We start from the raw sequence: 27,786 nt of genomic DNA on the forward strand, positions 1-27,786 counted from the left end.
GACCTTAGGGACGATGACACGTGCGAGTCTTGTTTACTTGGAAAGATGACCATGTCACCCTTCACTGGCACTTGTGAAAGGGTGAGGATTTATTGGATCACATACATACCGATGTATGTTGGCCCTTTAGATCCACCACAAGGGATGCGAGCCGCTTCTATGTGACTTTTACCGATGATTATAGCAGATATGGGTATATTTGCTTAATAAATCACAAGTCAGAAACCTTTGAAAAGTTCAAAGAGTTTAATCAAGAAGTGGAGAATCAGTTGGGCAGGAAAATTAAGATGCTCCAGTCCGATCGAGGAGGTGAGTACCTTAGTATTGAATTCCACGACTACCTCAAGGAATGTGGAATTGTTTCACAATTGACTCCACCTAGGACACCACAGTTGAATGGTGTGGCTGAGCGGCGCTATCGAAACTTTTTGGACATGGTTCGTTCCATGATGAGTCGGGCTTCGTTACCTATCTCATTTTGGGGGTATGCCTTAGAGACTACCACCCATATCCTTAATCTAGTCCCGACTAAGAAGGTTGCCAAAACACCTCACGAGATATGGACAAGGAAAGTTCCCTCGTTGGCACATATCAAGGTTTGGGTTTGCGTGGCTTTCGTAAGACGAGAGACTCACGACAAGCTCGAACCTCGTAGTGAGCGGTGTATTTTCATCGGCTATCCGCAGAAGTCCTTTGGATATCTCTTCTATAGACCAAGTGACAATGTTGTCTTCGTTGCGAGGAGAGGGGTTTTCCGAGAGCGAGAACTTATATGCCAAGAGGACAGTGGGAGGCAATTGATCTTGAAGAGCTTCATGAATCAAGCGATGAAGGAACCTCTAACACTGCCGCTCAACCCGAGGAGGAAACTCATGTTGAACCGATTAACGAGTCCTTACCTCTTTGATGTTCCAGTAGAGTTAGTGTTCCACCTATGTTGCATGGTTTCCATATAACAAGTGAAGGCGATGCGTTTATTAGTGATAGTACACTAATAAATTTGGATGAACCTAACAACTACAATGAAGCCATGGCAGGTCCGGAGTCTGCGAAATTGAAAGAGGCTGTGGACAGCGAGATTCAGTCCATGTATGACAATCAAGTTTGGAGCTTGGTTGACAATGTGCCAGGTTGTAAGACGGTCGGGTGCAAATGGATCTTCAAGAAGAAGATCGACATGGATGGGAAAGTACAGACGTATAAGGCGCGATTGGTTGCGAAGGGCTTTAGTCAAACTCCCAGAGTTGACTATGATGAGACCTTCTCACCAGTAGCAAAGATTAAATCTATAAGGGTTATGCTAGCCATAGCTGCATTTCATGACTATGAAATATGGCAAATGGATGTCAAAACCGCTTTCCTTACTGGGAAGTTGGCTGAAGATGTTTACATGAGTCAGCCAGAGGGTTTTATTAATGCAGAGCACCCTAATAGAGTGTGTAAGCTTGAGAAATCCATTTATGAATTGAAACAAGCATCTTGCATATGGAATCTTTGTTACGATGAGAAAGTCAAAGAGTTTGGTTTTTCGAGAAGCAAGGATGAGTCCTGTGTATATGTCAAAGTCAGTGGGAGTATAGTTAGCTTTCTCGTATTGTATGTGAATGACATACTGCTCATAAAAAACGACGTCCCAACCTTGCAGGAGGTTAAGTACTGGCTTGGGAAGTACTTCGCTATGAAGGACCTCGGAGAAGCTGCTTATATTCTAGGGATAAGGATATTGAGAAATAGGACTAAAAGACTAATAGGACTTAGTCAAAGTACTTACTTGGATAAAGTGTTGAAACGTTTCAGCATGGAAAATTCCAAGGAAGGGGAGTTGTCAATCCAAAGCAATACCAAGTTGAGTAAGACTCAAAGTCCGAGTACCGATGCCGAGATAGTAGAGATGAGCAGAGTACCTTATGCTTCCGCGGTTGGCTCAATCATGTATGCTATGACATGTACTCGCCCTGATGTGGCCTTCGCTTTGAGCATGGTCAGCAGATATCAAGGGAACCCTGGTAGAACACATTCTACTGCGGTAAAGAATATTCTTGAGTACCTGCGTAGGACTAAGGAATGGTTTCTTATCCTCGGTGGGAGTGATGACTTGAGAGTGCGAGGGTATAGTGATGCTAGTTTTCAGACTGACCGGGATAATTTTCGCTCACACTCAGGCTGGGTCTTTACCCTGAATGGAGCAGCAGTGACTTGGAAAAGTTCCAAGCAGGAGACCGTAGCTGATTCAACGTGAGAATCAGAGTACATAGCAGCGATCGAAGCGTCGAAGGAGGCAATATGGCTAAAGAACTTCATCGGAGACCTTGGAGGTGTACCGGCCATAAAGGAGCCTATGGAGATTTTCTGCGATAACGAAGGTGAGGTTGCCTTAACCAAGGAACCGAGGGATCATGGCAGATCCAGACATATCGAAAGTAAATATCATTTCATTAGACATCGGTTAGAAGAGAGACTCCTCGTGGTAAAGAGGGTATCGTCAGAAGAGAACCCAACAGATCCCCTTACGAAGGGATTGAGTAGCGTTAAGCACTTGCAGCACGCTAGGAGCATTGGGCTGAAGGACGATATTAGTTTTAGTGATTAAATAGCCTTAGAAAATTGTAATAGATAAATTGTAATTGACATTTTCATGATTAAATAAAGGTGTTTTATTTATAACTAATGTTACTGTCTGATGTCAATTATTTACTATTGTTTCACTTTGCATGTTTTGACTTCCTAAATAATAAGATTATTTAAACTATCCACATTCGATCATACGTTGGAAGTAGGTATGAAAGAAGACTGTCATGAATTGGCTTGTAGATTGTATAAGTGTTTAGACATAGCAAAAGTTTGTTGCAACGTTCATGAGTGCTTATGAAATATGATTTGAGTATTGGATTAAACCCACACTCACATGAATCACTTCATAGAATTTAATCACGAGTGATTGTGAGATGATAATATCATATAGTCTTTACACCTAGATATATGAGTTGTTGTTTACGAGTTGGTTGTGCATTGATAATGCATAAACGCATCAGTAACTTGATGCTATAAGACACATTGTTGTGTATGATTTGATGAGTAAATAGTACAAGCATATAAGTCGAAGTTTATCTGTTCCTTTTATCCTATGAGGCTAAAAGCGATATCTTGGGCCCCTCGATGATTTTGTTTTGACTTATGTGTCGGGCCCGGTCAGGACTGAATGAATGTGTTCAATTAAGTTCTGTGTCAGACAAATCAGAGATCGAGAAACAAACTGCTGGACAATAAGTATGACTATGTTCCGTGTAGTTGTCCACACGATATCTTGAGAACGGAGGACTATACGATCCCTTATCTAAAGGACGTGTCAGAGTTCGACAGCGGCTTTTGAGAGTTACGATTGCTAATCGGATTTTGAAGTCGTACTTGCATTTATAGTTCTTAGACTTATCCAAGTGGGAGACTGTTGGATTAGGTGTCTAAGCCATAACTATATTTGGTATGTACCTGACCCGGTTATAGCATGGTCCTTTTGGGTTGCCTTCACCAAAGCAACTTAACTGGATGAATTATAGATAAAGAGGTTATTATGGTTTATTAATATATTATATGAATAATATATTAAAAGAGAAATCATATTATTTAATTAATATTGGTCAAGAATTAATTTTGTGGTCAAAAGAGATTAATTGAATTAAGGGGACTGATATTGTAATTATGTGATAATTGCAATATGGGCTAAGGAACCCTAAGGAAGGGATGGATGAATTCTATGGGGAAGACCACATAGAAATCGTCCATAGGAGGCCTTCTCGAAGGATCCTACGGACTGCTTAAGGCCTAAGCAATCTAATTAGGGTTTTGACTGAAACCCTAGCAGCTCACCTATATAAGGAACCCATTGGCTTCACTTTTTTGCTACCACAACCCTAGAAGGATTCAAGAGCCGAAAATTACCTCTCCCCTCTCTCTATAAGATTCTCCAATTGTTTTGGTGTTTGTGATTCATTAGAGGCATCAAATTTGAGGTGCTAGGTTCTCAAAAGCTCAAGATCATCAAGCTACAATCAAAGGTAATATCTTATCTCTTCATTAGATGTAGATTTTGATTTTTTTGTATGCTAGATTAGGGTTTATAAGCTTTGGATGATTATTGCATGTATAATTAGAAAAACATAGATCCAAAGCTTTAGGGTTTGCATGTACACCATAGGATTGATGTTTTGCTCATTTCCCAACACTTACCTCCGTAAGTTTTTTTATCATGAAGAAACAAGGTAAAATGTGCAAGTTTTGGAAATGGTTTGATGAGGATGATGTGAATGTGAAGCCTGTGGTCACAGATGAGAATTCAACGAGTAAAGATGTGTTGATAGGTCTTAAAAAAGAATTCAACGAATTGAAGATGATGATGATGATAATCTTGCTTGCATTGTTTTTTTTTTTTTTGCATTGTTAAGATCATTTTGAATTGAAAGAATTTGTTTGTATTGTTTTTTTGTACAATATACTTCATTCTATATTGGATAGATAGGAATTACTTATTTCAAATAGTAATTAATTTTAAATAAGATGTAGATTACAAAAAAATACTTTAATTGTTAGTAACTTGTAAAGAGATAAATATAAAAATTAACTTTCTAATTTAATAATCAAATAATCAAACAAACATCCATAAAAATAACAATCTTGATAATGATGATGTATAATCATATTTAATTAACTAATTTATTAACTTTACGATAACGATCATTAATCTATCTAAAACAATCATGATAATCACTTATTATCATATTTATAATATTAAATAAAAAAGCTAAATAAAAATGTGAAATTAAGAACAAAAGCAAGTTCATGCTTTTTAGTTTTTTTTTTTAAACGGGCATGCATAATATATTAACACAGAAAATAGTTATCAATAACATGAATTTAAAAAATATACTATGTTACCTTGAAATAGAAATTGATATTATTTATTGAATCATGTTTTTAGGTGTGGTAATTTATTATGTTTGCAAAAAAATTTGTTCCTTGGATAAAAGGCACCGATTTTCAAAATCTCATATAAATTTCGTATTTTTATACAAAAAATAGGGACGTGTCTTCAATAGCAAAGTAAAATTGTTTTAAATTTTTATAACATACACATTCCTAATTTATTACATCATTTTGAATTCAAATTAATTTACAAATTTTATTACTATTTACCATTCCTTAATTAAAAATTTAAAAGTTTATACTTCTTAAAATATGATATTTATATCAAGTGACATAAAAAATACTAAGAAAATGACAGGTAACATTATTAGTTTTCGTTTTAGGATTCAAAAAATAAAGGTTGAAGATGGAATTAAGTTTCTTCCAACCAGGTACAATAGAAATTTTAGCTTTTATAACTGTTAACCATTTCCCCATGTGTAGTAGTGAAATATCACCTACATATACTAAACTGCCCCATAATAGTATAAAAGTAAGAACAAAATTATATTCTTAGTGGATTGTCGCAAAAAAGTTAGAGGAAATATCACCTACATATACTAAACTGCCCTTGTTTTTATTATATATTTCCCATATTTGAGGGTAGGGTATTTATGTGTTCTATATTTTGTCTTTTGTTTAGTGCATCTAACATTGAAGCATGTTTGAAGAATGTTTGTGTTTCATTTCACTGAAAAGACAAATTTTTTATCTTTTAAATTTAACATGCCACATTAATCGAAATAATACTTATAAAAACAACCTTTATGTGAATATTCAAAGTATTTCACAACCATTTTCCATATATTAATCGGAATATTACTTAAATTTCCATTGATTAATTAAATAACAAAATCAAACATCTATATTCAGACGATTACAAAAGTAAAAAAAAAAATTGACATACAATATTCACATTTATAAACAACTTCATCTTCACTCCAAGGCATCATTCTGATTCGTCCTTCTCCATGCCCTTCTTCTGAAAAATTTATTTGAAATCTTTCAATTGAGAGTGGCATGACGTCCCAAATTCTACGCACATAATTATTTACAATTTTGTCTAAGAAAATTAATTTACAAATTTTATTACGATTTACCATTCCTTAATTGAAAATTTAAAAGTTTAAACTTCTTAAAATATGAGATTTATATCAAGTGACATAAAAAAAATACTAAGAAAATGACATGTAACATTCTTAGTTTTTGTTTTAGGATTCAAAAAATAAAGGTTGAAGATGGAATTGTGTTTCTTCCAACCAGGTACAATAAAATTTTTAGCTTTTATAACTGTCAACCATTTCCCCATGTGCAGTAGAGAAAGTACTAGGAAGGTGTCGTAGGGCTTGATGGACAGGTTTATCCTATTTCCTCGATACCTATTATCTTATCTAAATAAAAAAGAGATGATTTAACTTTTGTATCCTTCATTTTAAATGAAGACATGAAATCATAATGAGGGTATAAAAGTCAGAATAAAATTATAATTCTTAGTGGATTGTTGGTAAAAAGTAAGAGGAAATATCACCTACATGTATTAAATTGTCCTTGTTTTTATTATATATTCCCCATATTTGAGGGTATTTATGTGTTCTATATTTTTTTGTCTTATGTTTAGTGGATCTGATACTGAAGCATGTTTGAAGGATGTTTGTGTTTCATTTCACTGAAAAGACAAATTTTTTATCTTTTAAATTTGACCTGCCACATTAATCGAAATAATACTTATAAAAAACAACCTTTATGAGAATATTCAAAGTATTTCACAACCATTTTCCATATATTAATCGAAATATTACTTAATTTTCCATTGATTAATTAAATAGCAAAATCAAACATCTATATTCAGACGATTACAAAAGTAAATAAAACATAAATTGACATACAATATTCACAATTATAAACAACTTCATCTTCGGTCCAAGGCATCCTTCTGATTCGTCCTTCTCCATGCCCTTCTTTTGAACAATTTATTTGAAATCTTTCAACTGAGAGTGGCACGACGTCCCAAATTCTACGCACATAATTATTAACAATTTTGTCTAAGAAAATTAATTTACAAATTTTATTACTATTTACCATTCCTTAATTGAAAATTAAAAAGTTTAAACTTCTTAAAATATGAGATTTATATCAAGTGACATAAAAAAATTCTAAGAAAATGACAGGTAACATTATTAGTTTTTGTTTTAGGATTCAAAAAATAAAGGTTGAAGATGGAATTGAGTTTCTTCCAACCAGATACAATAGAAAATTTAGCTTTTATAACTGTCAACCATTTCCCCATGTGCAGTAGTGAAAGTACTAGGAAGGTGTCGTAGGGCTTGATGAACAGGTTTATCCTATTTCCTCGATACCTATTATCTTATTTAAATAAAAAAGAGATGATTTAAGTTTTTTATCCCTCATTTTAAATGAAGACATGAAATCATAATGAGGGTATAAAAGTCAGAACAAAATTATATTCTTAGTGGATTGTTGGAAAAAAATAAGAGGAAATATCACCTACATATACTAAATTTCCCTTGTTTTTAGTATATATTCCCCATATTTGAGGGTATTTATGTGTTCTATATTTTTTGTCTTTTGTTTAGTGCATCTAACACTCAAACATGTTTGAAGGATGTTTGTGTTTCATTTCACTGAAAAAACAAATTTTTTATCTTTTAAATTTGACCTGCCACATTAATCGAAATAATACTTTTAAAAACAACCTTTATGAGAATATTCAAAGTATTTCACAACCATTTTCCATATATTAATCGAAATATTACTTAAATTTCCATTGATTAATTAAATAACAAAATCAAATATCTATATTCAGACGATTACAAAAGTAAGTAAAAAATAAATTGACATACAATATTCACAATTATAAACAACTTCATCTTCACTCCAAGGCATCTTCTGATTCCTCCTTCTACATGCCTTCTTCTGAACAATTTATTTGAAATCTTTCAACTGAGAGTGGCACGACGTCCCAGATTCTACGCACATAATTATTAACAATTTTGTATAAAAGGGCATAAACAACTAAATCATCTCTTCCTAATGCATTGTACATCTAGTTCAACAATTACAACCCTTTTTCGCTCTGTCCATGTCATTGACAAAAGAGGATCATTCCTAACAACATTTTTGCGTCATTATGCCCCTCCTATACATCCATTCATATGTATGTTGTTCTGATTTCAGTATCGCCCAATTTCAAATATTGTCTCTTGTAAAAAAATATTTTATAATATAATAATGAGTTTAATAAATAAAAATAGGAAGATATAGATGATATAGATGATCACAAAATAAAAAAATACCACTCCCACGGTTAACAAAGATTCAAGGTTCCCTAGAAGCAAACACTTAATAAGGTATGTTTTCAGCCTCCATAATTGGGGGTCATAATATTGACTGTGCCATGCAATTTTTTTGATAAATGGATTGGATTTCAATTTTCTTACACATTTTGTTGTCTTCGGTTGCATTCAGAAAGGTCTTGCAACTATATATAATATTAAAGATGTAAAAGTCTATATAACAAAGTAATAAAACATTCAAAGTGTAAAGACAATAATATATACCACAATTTTGCTCTGAAAAGATCCTTTGCGGAAGTAAACCCCACAAGTGCGAGAATTTCGATCAAAATCCCATCAGGAAGATAAAAAATAGAAGTCGAAAACGATTGTCAAATTTTTTTCGATGCCATTTCAAGTATACAATATATATATATATATATATATATATATATATATATATATATATATATATATATATATAGATCTATGTATTAATGAGGAATAGCAAAGGTCTTCTTGAGGAAGGAGAGTAAATGTGTGAATAGGGAAATGATCAGTTTCCGATATGATACTTGATTTCATTCACAGATGGCGGCCACACGTTATGATGAAAAAAAAAGTTGAAAAGACTGGCCAACCCTAAATTTAAGTTGATATTATCCTAAATAATACTTTTTTTTTTTACTTTTTTGTTGGTTATTTCTTAGTATTTGCAAAAATAAACATATATACAAATAAACATAAATTCCGTATTTAAACATATATGACAACTGTACATATAAATACGACAAGCAAGTCGTGTCACAGCCCGTCAAACTATAGTTGATGACTGATACCCCCAATAATCCATATCCATGACGGATACCACCCATACAATGATCCATATACACGACCCACACTCGTACGTACCACATGCACTCGTATGGTGGTCCCCTGCTCGATGACAGAGAACACATGAAAGGGAAGTCCCATGTCTCGTTCCATGACACTAGACTGATGGGCGACAACCCCAATGCATGATCCACATATACCCTCGAGTTTGAACACGATGCTGGCCCCGCACACACACCATGCATGGTCCCCTATTTGAAGAACATAAGAAAATTAGGCCATGTCGCGGACCATGACACAACGATGATGACCGACGCCCCTAAGATGACATCAATCTGTATCCATGACCTACACGCATCCCCACACCATGGTCCCTAGGGCGAGAGCACATGAACGAAAATCCATGTCCCGACCCATATATGATAGTAAATCGAGCTGATGACCGGTAGCCCCATGCAATGATTCATATCCATGACCCAGACTCATACGTTCCACATGCACTCGTACGGTGGTCCCCTAAGTGATGATGGAGAACATACAAAAGGGAAGTCTCGTGTCTCGTTCGGAAGTTATTCAAAGCAAAGAAATCAAACTAATCTTCAAGGTCAATGTGAACCATTTGAAGCCATTATATGAAGGTTTCAATACAAATGCACTAGATATCAGCCACTCGGACGTCCAGAAGTGTTAGAACAAATTTTCGAGGACATCTCGCCAAAGACGTAAAAGAAGGGCATTTTTGGAAATCATTGAGATTTCGTGCTTTTAATTCAAATAAAAAGATTTTGAAGATTTTTTGCAATTCTAAGAAGTTTTTCTTGAAGAAAATAAATATTTCCATGTGTTATGGAGCCTCGAATGCCACCCAAAGTGTGTAGAATTAAAAGAAGAACGAAGAAAAAGGAGCCAAAACTAAAATCAGCAGGCGCCAGCACGCGCCCCATCTGCGCGACCCCAGTATGCGACTCACGCAGTATTGCGTGATGTGGACATGCTTGCTTGAAATGCTCGAAATTGACCCCATAACTATGGATGATGTGTGACCCACATAGGGGTCTACGCGGCCCGTGCACAATGGTCGGCCAACTTTGGCTGATTTTTAATTCTCGTTGACTTGTTGACTGTGTTGACCAAGTGAATTAAACTGTTGCAACTATTTCTCTTGTTCCAAGCCATAAATCCCACCGACTAAAACTTACAAATCTCACCGAAAAAGTTTGTCGGAATCTTTGAGCCACTATGGACTGCCACCGAAACTTTTCAGAAATTAAGCCGAAACCTCAAGTTTTTGTGAGCAGCTTACATTCTAACACCCATGATCAACATTCAAGCTTAGGGTGTGAAATTCCATGTAGAAAAATTTACGGGTCTCGTTTTTCCGATTTCAAATTCCAGAAGCACCAACAAAAAGGGTACATTATTTCCTTTGCTCTATTTACATTGCATGCATTAAAAAGATGATTACAATTGATGTTGTTTTTGATTTTGCCTAGGATTATTATTGTGCCGGAATTGTTGGAACTTTTGTTGAAATTGATGGAACCTTGATTAGAATTATTAAACATCATTTAGTGTTGTTGAATTTAGGTAGAATTGTCTAAACTTCGGTTGGAATTGTTGGAAAATGTCTAGAATTTTTTAAAATTTGGGTGGGATTGTTTGTTGAAATAGGTTGGGTTTTATTTAAACATTGTCATATTATTCTTGATAATGATAAGCAAAAGGGATTTCCATGTCAACTAAGTGTGATTTTGGGGGTTTATAGGTACAATGGCTATAACTCAACAAAGACTAAGTACCCATAAGCAAACCATTGACCCAAATCCTAAAAAGAAAGTTGTGGGTGCATGACGTAAGTCCACCGGAAACGAAAGCAAGGTGGAGGCGAGGGAAGCGATCCTTCCTGCATGAATGCAGAAATTAAAAAATATCATTCCAACCTTAGGGGTTACGACATCCGACCAACAAGGTACTATCACGAAGATTCAGTGAGACAGCTTGGGGTGCATAATAATGTGGTGACTTTGTTCCACATAAATAATTGGTGTGGCTTTCCTAATCTCAGCGACATAACCTACGTAGAACTAACGATGGAATTTTTGTCCACCTTCGCTAGAGATGATGAAGATGAAATCCTTACTTTACAGCTACAAGGTCAAGATCATCAGCTCACATACAAACGGTTGGATTCTATCATGGGTACCGATTGGGATATCAACACCCATAGTCATCAGTACATCAGTTTCTTGCATACCCCAAATGCAAGGTTTTGGGCACAAATCACCGGCTTAAACTCATTCAATCCGACCCGACAAAGGGATAATCATATTGTTCGTCCTTGTTGGCGGATTGTGCGTGATATTCTCTCAACAAGCATCTTCGGTCGTCTCGAGCCTGACCAAATAAACAGATGTGAGCTCTTCTTCCTACACTGCATGAAGGGAATATTAACAACCCTAGTTCCTCCACATTATTTCTAGACAAATGTGATTTTGTCCCTCATTATACACATTGTCCTAGTCGAGAGATTTAACCCAAACATAACAATGCTAAAATGGTATAGGATAGACAAGAAATATAACCCTTTACATATGCAAAACAGAAAAATATAAAGAAAAGACGAAAGAACAAGAACATAATTTGAATACGTACCGAAAATCTCCATGTACGCCTCTCACTCCTCATTTCATGAAGCGAAACAACTCTATTCTTGGCCAAAGGGCCCTCGGTCCTCCCTTGTCACACCCCAAAACTGAAATGGCGGAAACGTTCTGGGGTAGAGGACGTCATGTGTAGCATCACAACCAATGAATAATAGCAATCGTAGCAACACAACCATTACATTGAATACTTAAATAAAAATGTTTACATCAGTTTGAAACTTTGTCTGATACTTGTTTGAATTACATCAAATAGCTTTGTAAAGTATAAACATAAAACTCTTATTGCTCCAACTCCTCAAAATCCAGCAGGTACCTGTCAACTGATTTCCTGAGAATACAAGAAGTTTGAAAGAATATCAACATAAAGCTGGTGAGTTCATAAGCGGTAGTTTGTAATGAAAACTTGTTGATCAGCTTGTAAAAGTGTTTGTATAGTTTCAAGAAAATCTGATATTTTCTTTAATGAAAATGTAGTGTTCTCAATTCTATATGAAACCGTGAATGTTTGTTACTGAAAACTGTAGTGATGTGCGAAAATAATACTTCAAGTGACTAGCTAATGCTAATCATGATGTATAAGTATTTCGTACGTGATACCATTGTATGTTCAGTTCCGTTTGACAAAACCCTGAAAGTTCTCCAGTTGTAGTGTGTATTAGTTCTATTTAGTATAAATAAAACTGTTGAAGAGTGCCAGGTTGTAAACTAAAAGTGAGTTATACATAATGTGAGTCGTATAACCATGCTTGATATGACTAGAGACCTTTCCAACGTTCTTCAGGCGTCGAGTTAAATGACATTCGTACACCCCAGCCGTGCCCGCCTAACTGTAGCTAGCAGTTCAGGTGTGGGATTGTCAGTCCCGAATAGATCTATTCACAAATCTCACGCTCTCCCTCCAGGAGACTCTGGTTATACTATGATAGGATTTATCCCTGTATACCTAAGGGTACAGTATTGAAGTAGCGCCTCACAGTATCGTACAATCTAGTTTACATGTAGTGTAGTAGCGTTCTACCATAGTGAAAATCCGTATGTATACCGTATGTAGTGATAATTACAGTTATGAATACTATGATAAAGTAGTGAGGTAAACTGTAAACTATTTCTGTCTTAGTACATATGTTTAGCAATGATGTTTCTATACTTGTTATGTTTAGAAAATCCCAAACTATACCGATTATAGTTTGCATGTATAACGTAGTGAATAGCGTGTCCGGAAAACTATGCAATTTTAGTGAAAACGTCCCTTATGCTCAACACAGTACAAAAGGGTTAAAGTATGAGATTTGCTTGAGTTTCAAAAACATTTATGTTTAGCTTGTATTCCCCCCCTGAAAACATTAAAAACACGGAAAATGTAGGGGTATGAACACATAGTTTGACATAAGATCCGAGCGTAAGGTCGGTGCGGATGCTGAGTGTCAACTGATGTTTCATACGCAAGTGGATCCTATTAACATATGGTAACACATATATGCATTAGATGAGGACCTAACACTGTTTGTTATGGAAGGAAACCACCTTAGGGTCTAGGAAACACTTGAAACTAAGTGTTAGAATCACACGTGAATGAAGATGGTGAGTTTGCGGCCGTAATCAGGAGTGTACGGTCAGGGGTTTGCGGTCCAACAGGGTTTACAGACCACGAGTTTGCGGTCCATGGGTTTACGACCCATGGGTTTACGGCCTGTGGGTTTACGGCCCATGTGTTTACGGCCGTAAATACTTTGTGAAAGGTGCGATTTTCGGTGTTTCAAGGTCCTTTCTAACCTCTTGGAAGTGTTCTAAGGCTTGTGCCCAGCTCAAGGAAGAGTTTAAAGGTCAATAATCGACCAAAAATGGAGTTTATGGCCATTGAAGGGATTACGGCCGTAAACCCTCTGTGTTCATGCGTTTCAGGTTGATTTTTAGGCGAAAATCGATGGTTTCTAGTAGATATCAAGTACAGATGGTAGTTACTTACTGTTAAAAAGTTTGGAATGGGGTTTTTAGTCACCAAGAACTAGTGTCTATTCTTGGTGTTCTTGGTGAAAGAGAAAATCTAGACAAAGATGAGATTTAATGAGATAGGAACATGGATTTACCACTAGAAGTGAGATAGAAACACAATCAAAGTGAGGAATCACTTACATTCTTGAGGATCCTTGAGCAAATTCGAAAATTGTAGAGAGAGAGAGAGAGAGTAGAGAGAGAAAGCCTCTAGAGTGTGTAAGGTGTGAAATGAAGGCCACTTATCCCTTATATATGGGTGAGTTTACGGCCAAGGGGTGGGGTGGGGGGTTTACGGCCGTAAACTCGAGTTTGCGGCCGTAAACTCCTCTCGAAGGGAGTTTGGCCCAGATGCTATGCTTTGACTTAGAAACCTTGATTTTGAACCCAAAACTTAATTGTTCCGAGCCTAGAAGATTTAATTAAGCTCAAAATAATGACGGCAAGAGCAGAAATAAATTCCAAATTGATTTATTTTTAACGTTTTGGACGGAAGAAGTTTCGGGTTGTCACATCATCCCCCCGTTAGAGGGAATTTCGTCCCGAAATTCGAACATAGAATACAAATCATGAATTAGGAAAGATATGTGGATACTTCTGTTTCATCTGATCCTTGCGCTCTTAAGTGAATTCGGGTCCCCGCTTAGCACTCCAGCGAACCTTCACTATCGGGATACGATTTTGTTTCGTTCGTTTGATCTCTCTGTCCATCACTTCGACCGGTTCTTCCACGAAGTTGAGGTTATCGTTGATTTCAATCTCGTCGAGAGGAATCAGAAGTGTCTCATCAGACAGACACTTCTTTAGGGTCGATACGTGGAAGACAGGATGGATGTTGCTGAGCTCCCGTGGTAACTGGAGTTTGTATGCTACGGGACCGATCCTAGCAAGGATCTCAAACGGTCCAATGTACCTTGGGTTTAGCTTTCCACTCTTTCCAAAGCATATCATGCCTTTCCAGGGTGAGACCTTCAGAAGGACGCGGTAACCAACCTGGAACTCCAAGGGTTTTCATCTCTTATCGGCGTAGCTCTTTTGTCTATCTCGGGAGGCTCTCAGTCGTTCTCGGATTTGCACGATCTTTTCAGTTGTCTCTTGGATGATCTCAGGACCATTGAGAGTACTGCCGTGGACTTGACCCCTGGCTAGCTGCATGTCACCCACCTCAGCCCAGCACAGAGGGGATCTGCACTTGCGGCTGTAGAGGGCTTCAAACGGCGCAGCCTTGATACTGGTATGGTAGCTGTTGTTGTAGGAAAATTCAACCAAATGAAGATGAGTGTCCCATGGCGCGCTGAAGTCGATGACGCAGGATCTCAACATGTCTTCCAATGTCTGAGTTGTTCTCTCACTCTGTCCATCTGTCTGTGGATGATAAGCCGTGCTCATATCCAGCTGAGTTCCGAGAGCCTTCTGTAGTGATTGCCAAAATCTTGAGGTAAACCTGCTATCTCGATCGGAGATAATGGATACAGGTACCCCATTGAGGCGAACTATTTCTCGAAGATATATCCGTGTAAGTCTCTCCATCTTCAAGTTTTCTTTGATTGGCAGGAAGTGAGCAGACTTCGTCAACCGATCGACAATTACCCAGATGGCGTCGTGCCCACTCGGAGATCTGGGTGACTTGGTGATAAAATCCATGGTTATCCTTTCCCACTTCCACTCAAGTATTTCCGGCTGCTGAAGTAAACCTGAGGGCTTTTGATATTCTACTTTTACCTTGGCACAAGTCAGGCACTTGCCCACGAAAGTAGCAATTTCCGCTTTCATGTTTGGCCACCAATAGAGTTGTTTGAGATTCAGATACATCTTATCTGAACCTGGGTGAACAGAATATTTAGTCTTGTGAGCCTCATTCATGACAACCTCTCTGTACCCGCCATACTTCGGGGTCCAGATCCGGTTCATAAAATAGTACACCCCGTCTCCCTTGACCTCTAAGTTCTTTTCCATTCCCCGCAAGGCTTCATCTGCCATGATCTCGGGGTTTAAGGCTTCCAGCTGAGCCTCTCTGATCTGCGCAGACAGGTGGGAATGGATGGTCATTGTTAGTGCATGCACCCTATGCCCTGAATACTCCTTTCGGCTGAGGGCATCTGCTACCACATTGGACTTGCCGGGATGGTAACGAATTTCGCACTAGTAGTCACTGAGTAGCTCTACCCATCGCCGTTGTCTCATGTTTAACTCCTTCTGATCAAAGATGTGCTGCAAGCTCTTATGGTCGGTGAAGATAGTGCACTTGGTTCCATAGAGATAGTGTCTCCAGATCTTTAGTGCAAAGACCACCGCTCCCAATTCTAGACCGTGAGTTGTGTAATTGACCTCGTGCGTTTTCAACTGCCTCGAGGCGTAGGAGATAACCTTTCCTCGTTGCATGAGCACACAGCCTAGGCCCTGATTGGATGCATCACAGTAGACAACGAAGTCCTCTGTCCCTTCGGGCAGGGACAGGATAGGTGCGATGCACAGTGCCTGCTTCAATGTTTGAAATGTAGTTTCTTGATTGGCTCCCCAACTGAAGGTTACACCTTTTTATGTCAGGGTAGTTAAAGGCTTAGCGATTTTGGAGAAATTCTGGATGAACCTGCGATAATAGCTCGCGAGACCCAAGAATTGTCGGATTTTTGTGGGTGTCTTTGGTGCAGACCAACCCTCAATCGCTTTGATCTTGGAAGGGTCCACGTGTATTCCTTCCTTGCTAATCACGTGTCCAAGGAAATTTACCTTCCTGATCCAGAATTCGCACTTCGAAAATTTCGCATATAGCTTTTCTGCCCTTAATGTCTCCAACACCTGCCTTTAGTGCTGTTTGTGATCATCCTCACTCCGCGAATAGACAAGTATATCGTTGATAAACACAATCACGAATTTGTCTAAGAAAGGGCGGCACACCTGATTCATCAGGTCCATGAATACTGTCGGTGCGTTGGTTAGACCAAAGGGCATTACTACAAACTCGTAGTGTCCATAGCGAGTTCGGAATGCTGTTTTGGGCACATCATTCTCATGAACTCGCAACTGATGGTACCCTGATCTTAGATCTATCTTTGAGAAATAACTGGCTCCCTGAAGTTGGTCGAAGAGATCATCGATTCTGGGTAAGGGATATCGGTTCTTGATGGTCAGCTTGTTCAGTTCTCGGTAGTCAATGCACATCCGAAAGGATCCATCTTTCTTTTTGACGAATAAGATCGGAGCTCCCTAGGGTGAGGAACTCGGCCTTATGAACCCTTTGCTGATCAGCTCATTGAGTTGGCTGGATAACTCTTGCATCTCCGCTGGCGCTAAACGGTAAGGAGACTTAGCTACAGGAGTAGCTCCGGGGATCAAGTCGATACGGAACTCGACTTGACGCTCGGGAGGAATTCCTGGGAGATCTTCAGGGAAGACATCAGGAAAGTTGCAGACTTCGGGGATGCTCTCGAGGTCTTTACCCTTTTGTGTTTCATCAACAACATGAGCTAGAAATTCCTGGCATTCCTTCCGCAGGTACTTCTGAGCTTTGATGCACGAGATGATACGGAGGTTCGAACTGAGTTTATCACCGTAAATCAAGAGGGTTTCACCAGAGGGAAGATTGAGGCGAATGGCTTCTTCGAAGCAAAGGATATCAACATGATTGGGGCTTCACCAATCCATACCAATAATTACATCGAAACTCTTAATAGATACAGGCAATAGATCGATGGGAAAAGAATGATTGCCTAAAGTAAGGGTGCAGCCTATGAATATGTCGTTCGCGCTTTCTTTCTCTCTGTTAGCCATCTCGACGGTGAATGTTTTGGTTAAAGGTTGGGATTTACATTTGATTAGGTGTTTGAACGCATGACTAACAAAACTCCTCTCCGCACCAGAATCGAAAAGAATGCATGCATGAGAGTTGTCAAGGAGGAACGTACCCGTAACAACGGTAGGATCAACGACCACTTCCTCCTGGCCCATCACCAGAACTCTTCTTGTATTGCCACCAGTTGTTGCCTTGGGGCAGTTTCTCCTGAAGTGCCCAACCTCTCCACATCCATAACAAGCTTGACCAGCACCCGCTCCCTTAGCCTCGTTGGTTGGTTGGGTTGGTACCTTGTAGTATCGAGCTGTGTGTCCTTTCTTTCCATAACTGTTGCAATTCAACTCACGGCAGGGCCCGTGATGATGGAAGTTACACTTGTTGCATAGGGGTAGTTTTCCAGCATAACCACCAGTAGGAGATTGGGTGGTTGGGACAGTAGCTGGAGCAGCAGCAGGACCAGTAACAGCATGAACTGCCACTGTTTGTTGTTTCTTGGAGGGCTCCTGCGAAGACTGACCCTTGAGTTTGTTCCAGAATTTCTTCTTCTTCTCACCACTCTCCTTTTGCGGCTCAGTGACCGCTGATGACTCATCCAGATCGATTCCATGATCGATCAGAGTCTGTGCCAAATCCTTGGCGCTTTCAAATGTAGCCGGTCTAGCAGCCAAGACATTCCCCTTGGTTGGTTGCGTCAATCCCCAAATGTACCTCTTGATTTTCTTGCTTTCCGGGGTGACCATTCCCGGACAGAGGAGAGCCAGATCATATAATCTCACGGTATAGGCAGCGATGTCGGAACCCTTCATCTTTAAATTCCAGAGTTCGTGCTCCAACTTTTGTACTTCGCCCCTCGGGAAGTATTCCGCAAGCATGAGCTCCTTCAGTCTTTCCCAACCCATGGCATTAGCCACTGGCAAGGTTAGGGTTTTGACTCTCCCATTCCACCAGGTCAAAGATCTGTCGGTGAAAGTGCAGGCGGCGAACTTCACCTTGTTTGTTTCCGAACAGGAGCAAATTTCGAAGATGGATTCGATCTTCTCGAACCATCGAGCCAGAGCGATGACACCTCCATTTCCATCGAAAGACTTGGGTTTTGCAGTCACGAAGTCCTTATAGGAACACTCCTTTTGATGTCCCTAACTTCCATCTTGTCTTTGTGGTTCGGTTCCACCTCCAGCCCCACCAGCATTCACTTGTGCCATTGCTGCAATCACAGCGGCTGTAACTGTTGCCTGAAACATGACGGGGTCGAACTCAGGGGGTGGTGGTGGTGGTCGAGTGTTGTCGTTTCTTCTGATGGGTCTTGGTCGAGGAGGCATCTTTCTCTAGAAACAATTAGGAAGAAGAGGATGGTAAGTCCACAAGATATATGAAACAAGATATATCTCATCCTAATAATAAAAGTGTTCTACCAAGCAATAACCACAAAAAGGTTACTAATGTAAGTAAGTTATCGCTTAAGGAAGAAGAGGTAGCAATACTTGAAATGAATCTGTATACTGAGTTTGGCTCTAACTAAAATACTCCTATAGTATTTTATGTGGGATGATTTTGGTAAGTTTTAGGCCTGTTGTAACACCACAGTCACTCCCAAGCACATGTTGGTCATGTCTCAACTGAATATAGTTGATCAGGCTATATTCACCCTAGACATGATTACATAACTGCCCAGGTTTAACCGCAACGTTCCAGCATCCAAATAATTTTGTTCTGTTCTCCTAGTGAGACGAATTTTGTTATGTATGCATGCTCGTATACTTTTTATAAAAATACTTATATTTTTGAAAGTATACTTTTAGCGTAGAGCACTTAGGCCCCTTAGTGTTTATAGTTGTATAACACGTAAGGTTCGGTATACTAGTTCGTTATAAGCAAGGGCTCTGATACCAATCTGTCACACCCCAAAACCGAAATGGTGGAAACGTTCTGGGGTGGAGGACATCATGTGTAGCATCACAACCAATTAATAATAGCAATCGTAGCAACACAACCATTACAGTGAATACTTAAATAAAAATGTTTACATCAGTTTGAAACTTTGTCTGATACTTATTTGAATTACATCAAATAGCTTTGTAAAGTATAAACATAAAACTCTTATTGCTCCAACTCCTCAAAATCCAGCAGGTACTTGTCTTCTGATTTCCTGAGAATACAAACAGTTTGAAAGAATATCAGCATAAAGCTGGTGTGTTCATAAGCGGTAGTTTGTAATGAAAACTTGTTGATGAGCTTGTAAAAGTGTTTGTATAGTTTCAAGAAAATCCGATATTTTCTTTAATGAAAATGTAGTGTTCTCAATTCTGTATGAAACCGTGAATGTTTGTTACTGAAAATTGTAGTGATGTGCGAAAATAATACTTCAAGTGACTAGCTAATGCTAATCATGATGTATATGTATTTCGTACGTGATACCATTGTATGTTCAGTTCCGTTTGACAAAACCCTGAAAGTTCTCCAGCTGTAGTGTGTATTAGTTCTATTTAGTATAAATAAACTGTTGAAGAGTGCCAGGTTGTAAACTAAAAGTGAGTTATACATAATGTGTGTCGTATAACCATGCTTGATATGACTAGAGACCTTTTCAACGTTCTCCAGGCGTCGAGTTAAATGACATTCGTACACCCTAGGCGTGCCCGCCTAACTGTATCCCGAATAGATATATTCACAAATCTCATGCTCTCCCTCCAGGAGACTCAGGTTATACTATGATAGGATTTATCCCTGTATACCTAAGGGTACAGTATTGAAGTAGCGCCTCACAGTATCGTACAATCTAGTTTACATGTAGTGTAGTAGCGTTCTACCATAGTGAAAATCTGCATGTATACCGTATGTAGTGATAATTACAGTTATGAATAGTATGATAAAATAGTGAGGTAAACTGTAAACTATTTCTGTCTTAGTACATATGTTTAGCAGTGAAAGTTTCTGTACTTGTTATGTTTAGAAAATCCCAAACTATACCGATTATAGTTTGCATGTATAACGTAGTGAATAGCGTGTCCGGAAAACTATGCAATTTTAGTGAAAACGTCCCTTATGCTCAACACAGTACAAAAGGGTTAAAGTATGAGATTTGCTTGAGTTTCAAAAACATTTATGTTTAGCTTGTATTCCCCCCCTGAAAACATTAAAAACACGGAAAATGTAAGGGTATGAACACACAGTTTGACGTAAGATCCGAGCGTAAGGTCGGTGCGGATGCTGAGTGTCAACTGATGTTTCGTATGCAAGTGGATCCTATTAACATATGGTAACACATATATGCATTAGATAAGGACCTAACACTATTTGTTATGGAAGGAAACCACCTTAGGGTCTAGGAAACAGGGTTTACGGCCCACGAGTTTGTGGTCCATGGGTTTACGGCCCATGGGTTTACGGCCTGTGGGTTTACTGCCCATGTGTTTACGGCCGTAAACACTTGGTGAAACGTGCGATTTTCGGTGTTTCAAGGTCCTTTCTAACCTCTGTGAAGTGTTCTAAGCCTTGTGCCTAGCTCAAGGAAGAGTTTAAAGGTCAATAATCGACCAAAAAGGGAGTTTACGGCCATTGAAGGGATTACGGCCGTAAACCCTCTGTGTTCATGCGTTTCAGGTCTATTTTTAGGCGAAAATCGATGGTTTCTAGTAGATATCAAGTACATATGGTAGTTACTTACTGTTAAGAAGCTTGGAATGGGGTTTTTAGCCACTAAGAACTAGTGTGTGTTCTTGGTGAAAGAGAAAATCTAGACAAAGATGAGATTTAATGAGATAGGAACATGGATTTACCGCTAGAAGTGAGATAGAAACACAATCAAAGTGAGGAATCACTTACATACTTGAGGATCCTTGAGCAAATTCGAAAATTGTAGAGAGAGAGAGAGTAGAGAGAGAAAGCCTCTAGAGTGTGTAAGGTGTGAAATGAAGGCCACCCATCCCTTATATAGGGGTGAGTTTACGGCCAAGGGGTGGGGTGGGGGGTTTACGGCCGTAAACTCGAGTTTGCGGCCGTAAACTCCTCTCGAAGGGAGTTTGGCCCGGATGCTATGCTTTGACTTAGAAACGTTGATTTTGAACCCAAAACTTAATTGTACCGAGCCTAGAATATTTAATTAAGCTTAAAATAATGACGGCAAGAGCAAAAATAAATTCCAAATTGATTTATTTTTAACGTTTTGGACGGAAGAAGTTTCGGGTTGTCACATCCCTGACATCAATCATAATACTACATAACCTCATGTGTTGGATCTAGCATCGTTTCTTCCGCTGGTTTGGGACAATTAACCATGAAATGTCCCTATTTCTTGCAATTGAAGCAAAACTTCCATTTATGCACACATATTCGATGAAAAGGACTCCTCTTCTCACACCTGAAGCGTTTATACCTACGATACTTACCCTCATGCGTACTCACAGACCTGACATAGAAACTATGGTTCCCTTTTCCTTCCATATTAGAGTTAGTAGCCTCAACTTTCACAAATATTTTGAATGGTGAACTAATCTACACATGCTTCCTCTTTTCTTTGTCGGGCTTCCAACTTCATGTCTCAAATCTAGGCTACATCCTCTAACTCACTAGTCGTATGGTACCTGACGTTTAGCATAAACTATTGTGTCTCTTGCTTAATCTTTAGTGAGGGTACATATTATTCCCTGAATCAAGTCGTTAACTCCTACGATGCCATTGACTCCAATTCAGCCGCCTAAACCGACTGAGCGAATGGACTGTAAGAGGTACATAGAAAACCATACCTTTGCCTCCTTAAGTTAAAAATTGGTGTTAAAAACACCTTCCATCTCTATTATCTACCAAACACTAAGCAATGTATTCCTTTTCTCATCGATCATGGGAACCTGATACGTAATCATGTCAAAAATAGTGACGCTCTTAGAATTCGGTAGTTCAGATCTCAAGTTGTCTCAGCGAATGCACCCTTCTTGTCGGGTATCGAATCCAGTTCCTTCTTAGTCATCGCGAGAATAACTGTTATCACTTCGCATACGCCTTGAAAAATCCCTAAAACAATCGCATCATGCAAGCTCGAAACATTCAAACCTATTTGAGGGTTATCCCCTACTTGTCCAGTAATCTGCATACTATAGTTACTATAATGGTTACAATAAAAAAAGATAGTGATAACCTACATTATTACCACCTATAGGTTTCACAAAAACCTTCTCTCTCTTCCTGATCCACGTACATATCATGTGCTTCCACACCTATCATTACTCATCCCAATAATTATCCTAATGTCTTAAGTCACCCCATCTGACCACAATTAGGGGTCCTATTACTCGTCTATGTGTCTATACAAACATATACCACTAATATTCCTAGATTCTACATCTATGATTTCCATTCACCCTCGCCCTCGTGTCGCTGGAAGTTTCTTCTAACATCGATAATTGCCTCATGAATTCAAGTTGTACATAATTAAGGATAAGATAGACATTCGAATAAGTGTCTCTACCTTAAGGCCTTTATCTGACAAGAACATGCAATAAGTCCAAATGGAAATTTATAAATCTATCCAATACTAATTAAGTACAATTGAAAAGCATTCACTTAACTGCTAGTAAACATTAGCATAAAATTTAAATGACACATACCAAGAAAAATTCTAAGATTACAAGGTATCTTAAAGATCGACCAATTATAACATAAAATTCATGAAAATATTTTTAGCCTACATACATAAAGGCATTTCAAATAGTTCACATATCAACAGCTATAAAAAAAATATGGATATTTTTTAAATCACGTTCCTTTTTGAGCTTCGACTGACTGTACACATCATATATTTTCTTATTTTCATAAATTTATTTTTCAACAAGGTTTGTCAAAATCAGTAGACCCTATTTGGAGTTTGGAATCACCTGAATTTTAATCCAAATCCCTCAAACCAAGGCTCTAATACCAACTTGTAATGTCCCAAAATTTCAAACCAAAATTTCCTTTTGAAAACATAAGTTAATCATTTAAAACATTTTAATAGAGAGATCATGGTAGCAAAATGTTCCAAAACATCATCAAGCCATAGTATCAAAATGTGTCGAACATCATAAAAAACAAAGGCCTCTAATTAATCAGTAGTAATGTGCGTGCAATATACTAAAGCAGGAGCATTTCGTCAGTTAGAGGAATTACCTAAAAATATTGAATTAACAATTATAAGCCACAACTTAGTGAGTTCCTTAAAATAACATATATCACATTACGTATATGATGCATGCATACAACGTTCATAATCAACACCTCAACGGGCCTATAGGCTTAAAGCCATCATCCCAAAGATGTTGAACTTACTGTCATCATCACCTCATAGTAAAAATCTTATAGGGCCTATAGGCATAAGGCTATCATCCTAAATAGAAGTTGAACCTCCACCTACCATCCTAATGGGCCTGAAGGCTTAAATCCAACTTCCTATAGTATTGAATACATAACAAGCAATTAAACTAACAAGCTTAAACATTTAATCAAACCCTAACAGTACCTATCCAACCTACCACACTGGACATATAATGTTACATATAGTATATTGAGAAAAATCACCTAAAACTAAAGATTTGAAAATGCACACACAAAAGTGTTCAAGGAATCAGCTACGCGAACTGCTTATACCAAACAGAGGTCAAACCTCAATCTACAACTCAAATCTCTCAAAGTTGACCAAAAATCAAACTGATCAAAAAGTGAATGGTCAATGGTGAAAGCCAACTTTCACCGATCAACTGGTCAAAGCAAACCGTCAACTGCTCAATGTTAATGATCAATGGTCAATCGTGTCATGGCGAGCTCCTAGGTCGTGTTGTGAACGCTGAAACACAAAATAGTACTTATTGACCGTCACGATTCGCATCACGACACCCTCATAGCCGCGTCTTTATTCTCAATTATTTACCTAACTTTTCATTAAGCTTTTATTCCCCTAAGTTTACACTTAAATTTTTCATATTCTTCCAAGGGACTTAATGAATAAAATTTCCAAATTTATCCATTTCACTACGAAAACACGCCCAAAACTCAAACCATAACTCTCTAGAGGCTCTTAAGGACAAGAAACTGTGCATGGTACAAAAGGAACACAAACGCCACATTTTTCTAGCATCTTAAGTCCATAAAGTCACTCAAATCCGTTCAAAGGTTCTAGACTTGCTTACACTCCAAAAATATCAGTTATAAATTATTAAAAGGGACAAAATCGTCTCCAAGCCATAGATCTAAACATCAAAATGCATAAATCAAGGATCTTTATTCTTACAATGAGTCCAAAAATGAAGTAGGAAGCTAGATCTTCTTTTGGGAGACTCTCTTGCACCAAATACCTTGATATCATTCTTCAAATCAAATGTTTAAGGCAACAACAATCCAGAACACTTACAAAGGAGGTTAGGGTTTCACAATGGGCATTTCAGAGACAGAGGTTGGAGAATAAAATGAAACCTTAATAGTTAGCATCCTTATATAGGGCCCAATGCATGTAATCTAGGGTTTTGTGCAACAACGGTGCCCTTTCAAGACCCATAGATGGTTGCATTGCTACTTACATGTGTTTCTTAGCTAAAAACCACAAATCTCAAAGTTATTTTGATAAAATTAAAATCAAAGTGATTAATCATATTCTCGATCTTGGTTTATCACCAATAGTGTAAATGTCGAGTTAGGGTATGAAAGAAACCATAATACCCCAAATAGACCAGAGCTAAGAGGATGATATATTAAAGCATGGAATTCGCTTGAATTCACTGTTAATAGAGAAACAAACAAGCTATGATGATTTGAGTAGTTAAAACCCTAAAAAGGGGTGTACGCATGTTAACTTGAGATATATGTATGCTTATTAGGTATTGAAGTTTCAATTCACCTGGTAAGTTGATGCAAGGTAAAACTAGAATTGATCCATCCTAGTTAACCCACTATGAGTACATGATGAATTTTTTGTGTACATTGGTGTGTATGTGTTTATTTATAATCAAGCAATTGTATAAAAATATATATGCAATGTGAATGATATTACGTATGTGTGACTATTTGTGAAGCTTTATAGAAATCTTAATATGTGATAGGATTAAATCCTTTAAGATCGACAAGATTCAAAAACAGTATGTAAATAGAACACGACAATGATTTAAAAGAGTTTAATGATTAAGCTTCATAGCCTCAGAAGATCTCGATTAAGAATTGCTACTGTAGAGGCGTGTTTAGGGTTTACAAAAGATATTAAGAAAAACGATTACCATCTACGGTGCATGCATGCACTATATATATACATAAACCCTAATTAATGAGACGCCTGAACATGGCCAATACAGTGTAAACAATGGACTAATAAATAAGCCCAATGACGCAATCCTCCTATACCCAACAATCTCCCCCTTTGCATTAATTGAGGCGAGAGATGCTTCACCGCTGAGTCTTCTTAATTGTCTTGAAGAGCTTCCGTATTACAACGAGCAAAGTACTGCGAAATAAGATATACCACCGAATCATATCACTGAAGTTCTTCTTCGCATCAGCATCATTCAAGCTACACTTGTTGATGATCTCCAAAATGTTTTCTAAGCAGACCGTGGAGAACAAGTGTTTGTCGGGTAAAGTGAAGAGGCACTTTTGGAAAGCCCCAGGAACATCAGTCCCACGCTGAAACATCACAGTCATGTGGGCTATATCAATCTTACCCATACACATTTCGCTCATGTCACTTGCTTTTCCAATCGGATTGACAGTGGACTTTCGCTTCAGAACTTCAGCGATTTCAATGTCAAGCTTTGCCACTTCATATATATACGAAACCAACATTCGCTTCAGATGAGCCAGAATGGGTTCGTATTTTTTGTGACAACCGTCAAATTTCGGTCAAGTCAAAGTCAAACAAAGTCAACAAGTCAAACCGGTCAACTCCAATAACCCTTGTATGTTAGGGTTTACGTTATGTAATCACTATATAATTCGCTATTTTAATGAGAAATCATCATTTGGAAAGTTCATGTGTTTGATTTTCCTTAGCCTTAACAGTGCTAAACAACGAACCAAAGCGATAAAACACTATTGCACAATCATCGGGATTGTGTACGACACTAAAACACGGTTTAACGGGGTTTACGAACCTTGCGTTGTGAAGCCGGACACTCAAATTAATCACAAACGAAACCTCTCTAAATCGTTTTCACTCTATCTCTTTCTATTTGAAATCTCTCCCAAATCTCTCCCAAATCTCTCTCAAAAGTTACTTTAACTTTTTGTAATCATTTGGGTCATATCGACCCTTAACCGGGTCAAAAACCACTTGAAACGGGGTAAAAACGGGTAAAATAACCTTAAGGAACCAAAACCCTCCTATTAGAAGCGAAAACTCTCATGAGAAGCCTCTCAGGACCGAAGCCTCTCAGGACCGAAGCCTCTCATGAGAAGCCTCTCAGGACCGAAGCCTCTCATTAGAAGCCTCTCAGGATAGAAGCCTCGCATGAGAAGCCTCTCAGACAGCCCATGCGAGAGGTCTCGCAGACGGCCCCTTTTTACCGGTTTTTCGACTACGACTTCGTTTTAACTCCGTTTTTCATTATTTTAACGTGGGATTTTCACCCAAAACTTTATTTTATAAACAAAGGCCCCAAAATATATAAATCTCCAGGGTTTTTATAAAAATATATTAAAATAATTAGTGGTTGAACTAATTATTGAGGGAATATTTGCTTTTCCTTAATTTATGGCAAAAGCAAACCACCACCACCTCACTCTATGATCAGCCACTCTTTCCCACTACCCCTTGTCTCCTTAGTGGACCTTTACACCCAATCTCCAGCTCTTCCCACGTTCTAAGAGCTGGAGGATTGATCCTCTCTCCTCATTCTCCATAAAGTTCTTTCATTCTACACTTAGCAACCAAAGGACACTCTCCAAAATTTTCTCATCTTTTCTCTCAACTTCAAGAATTTCAAGACTTTCTTCAGGGATTTCTTTCTTCAATTAGTAAGTATCTTCATCATTCATATAATTATTACACTCCATTCTACTCAAATCATTGATATCTTACACAAATTCCATCTTATTCGGTGTTAGATTCTCGAATCATCAAGACATCTTCTTAGTGTTCTTGGGTTGAATACTTCCTCTCTCTCACTTTCATCTACTGAAACCACATAAGGTGAGTTCATACCCCTACATTTACATGTTTTTCTTAAGTTTTAAGGGGGAATACAAGTAAAATCATCAAGAACACAATTAAACTTTTTCTATCAGATTACATCAGAAAAGATGAACT

Source organism: Lactuca virosa, chromosome 1 (genome assembly GCF_052849685.1).
Source record: "Lactuca virosa cultivar CGN04683 chromosome 1, Lactuca_virosa_CGN04683_v6, whole genome shotgun sequence".
NCBI classification, from domain to species: domain Eukaryota; kingdom Viridiplantae; phylum Streptophyta; class Magnoliopsida; order Asterales; family Asteraceae; genus Lactuca; species Lactuca virosa.